This window comes from Monopterus albus, unplaced genomic scaffold, assembly GCF_001952655.1.
Source record: "Monopterus albus unplaced genomic scaffold, M_albus_1.0 scaffold320.1, whole genome shotgun sequence".
Taxonomy (NCBI): Eukaryota; Metazoa; Chordata; class Actinopteri; order Synbranchiformes; family Synbranchidae; genus Monopterus; species Monopterus albus.
This window is the reverse complement of record NW_018128200.1, coordinates 480411-483351: the sequence shown is the minus strand read 5'-3', so window position 1 is coordinate 483351 and position 2941 is coordinate 480411. Positions and strand designations below refer to the sequence as shown.

The 2941-nt window shown below is 43.2% G+C and overlaps 1 protein-coding gene across 4 annotated transcripts in view; it reads left to right on the top strand.

Annotated features, from left to right (window-relative positions):
- thada (THADA armadillo repeat containing) overlaps positions 1-2941 on the top strand; it is a 216528-nt gene that overhangs the window by 98651 nt on the left and 114936 nt on the right. The window lies entirely within an intron of this gene.

Below are 2941 nucleotides of genomic sequence, written 5' to 3'. Positions count from 1 at the left end.
GATTAGTGCCTCTGTGCTGTCTTTCAGTCCAGCTTTGACCAGCCACTGGTATGATTTTTCGATATCAGCCACTTCTTTTATCTGACGGTGGTACATACCACGCAGAGGTTTGTACTTCCATGAGGGTTCCTGCTCTTCCTTCCCTTGTTCCTCTGGTTTCTGCTGCCTGAGGTATTCACTAACCACGTCACTCGGGGGCATCTCCCTGATGTATTCATGGATCTTTGTTGTTTCATCCTGGATAGTGGCTCTGACGCTCGCTAATCCTCGGCCTCCTTCCTTCCACTTAGTGTACAATCTCATGATGCTGGATTCGGGATGAAACCCTCCGTGCATTGTAAGGCGCTTCCTTTTCTTGATGTCATTGGCATCTATCTCCTCCTTTGGCCCGCTTATTATGCCAGCGGGGTACCTGATGGCTGGCAGGATGTAGGTTTTCTGCCCTAACATGCAGTGTTAACTGTGGGACCTTTTATACACAGGTGTGAGCTTTTCTAAACTATGCCCAGTTAGTTCAGCTTCACATTTCAAGGAAAATGCTAACAACAGTTTGGAGTCTGCATTGGAGCCCTTATCGATTGAGTGTAGGATAATGAGCAAAATTTGAATTTCTTCCATTACAATTAAATCTACAATGGTGCACTGTGAAACAATCAAAGGGATTTAAATATGCTTTGAATTCACTGTGCATTGTCATGGCAAGAGTGTGATACCGACTAAATTAATTCAGACAAACCATTACAATTTAAAGGATCATTTAATATTACAGTTATTCGGAATAGAGTAGTATTTAAACACATAATCTGGTAGTTAGGGAACAGAGAACAGAGATCAGAGAACAGAGACTCTCCTCTGGCAATGGAATAGATAAAGCCTAAGAAGATTGTTAAAGCACCAGTCAGTCAGGTCATTTGTTGTCAGTCCCGAGTCAGTCAGCGTCTTCCCCAGCCGGCTGGGTCCCCAAAAAGGTACATGGTTTACTGTTCACTGCTGCATGGTCTACTCTCTCTCTCTCTCTCAGGCTCACTATTTTATCAGCAGCTTCCCTTATGCTGTTGCGTCAATTTCGAAACCTAGCTTCCTGTCTCCAGTTTCGGGAGACAACACCCTGGGATGTACTTCGAAAACAGGAAACATCTTGACCACTTACATAAACCCATTGTCCAACTCACATGAACTTAATGAACCCATAACCACTCAGCTCAAATAAGTACAAATAATGTCTATATGTGAAGTACATACTGTTCTATTACATATTTCTTCTGGAATCTAATTTATTGCTAACCACCACAGCATATTCAACCTAAATGAACTTGCACACAACATAGATGTTCACCTATCACTGTTATAAGAAGACAGAACTCTTTCACCAAAATTGAAACTTTTCTGAACTAATAAAACCAGCCTTATTTTTTCATAGCCTTTCTTGGGATTGAATGTCTACAGTTCTTAGATTAATTTACACTGTAATCCTTTAATCATTTCAAGTTAAAACATGAAAATCTTCACAGCTGGGCATGAGAGGATGTTCACTCAACAAAGTCAATGTAAAATGCTATTACTAAAGCAGTTATCATAATGTGTATGTGCACACCCACGCAGAGATTACAGATATGGTGCATCAGGTCACACACACACTGTCAATCCCACACAACCTGTTTCCACACAGAGCCTGTCCAGATAAGGCTGTTATTGCAGGGTAAATACCAGTGTTTAGTTCTGTCATCACACTCTGACAAACACAACCAAACAGTTTGTCGGTTATATCAATACACACAGAGGAAAATAGCAAGAAGGAGTTTCCCTAGCCTGCTGCTGAATGGCACTGCTGGGGTCGCTTGGGATATGGAGCGGTATGAACCAGGCCAACAGGTCTGCACAAAGGATGAAAACCGCACTGTTTTCTTTGGGATTTGATGAAGCACTTCTGGTTTGATAGCAGCCTGTTGACCTGTACTGATTACATTCTCAGTTTGCACATGCCAAATCAGCCCTGACCGTGGGATCCTCTGCTCGTGTGCAATGTGTTTTATGGATCCAGTTACTTAACTTGTTATCAGTGAGCCACAGTTTAACACAATGTGTGGTGCTTTCTGCTACCTTGTAGGGTCCTTGCCACCGCGGTTCATGCCAGTGTAGTTTATGCACCTTGCGGTAGACCCAGCTGTCCACTGCCACTGAGGTCGGCTCCTCAGTTTGGTCTCTGTGCAGGATTTCAACCACCTGTTCAGAGAGACTCATCACGGCGCTGTTCAGCCGCCTGACATAGTCACTTATGTCTGCATGCTGTAAAAGAAGAGGTTGTTGAATCCCTGGGCATAACAATGAGAGGACAGGGCATTTTGCTCCCTGTCAGGATTTCATGTGGGCTCACATTTAGTGATTTAGTTGGAGTGGACCTGAGGTTGAACAATGCAATCGGTATGAATGGATGGTGAGACTTTGGAGAAGGCAGCGTGAAGATCCAAAAAGACGACAAAAGCTGTGTAACATCTTTGTGTAAATATCTCATGTTACAACGTGGACACCTGCGGCTTATAGACAAGTGCGGCCTATATATGTACAAAATTTTTTTTCTTCTTAAATTTAGTGGGTGCAGCTTATAGTCGCACCGGTCAATAGTCCGGATTTCAGGTATTTCATGAATTTCACTACAGTGTTATTCACTGGTTTACAACTGAGGTGCCACCACAGTAATTGCAGCTTGTCTACTTCTGCGTATGCGGATTTGTCTGTATGCATAATTCATGTGTGATCTTTGCATTCACCTTTAAAATATTTCACATGTTGCAACAACGTACTTGATAAAAACCTTAATTTGTGGGTGCCACCAGTTTTGTGAAATCAGACCATTCATTTTGGAGCTGGCGCAGTGTCCTCTACTGTGCGCCTCTTGACACAGCAGGCTAAGCAGCCCTGCTGGAGCCACTATGCGGCCCTC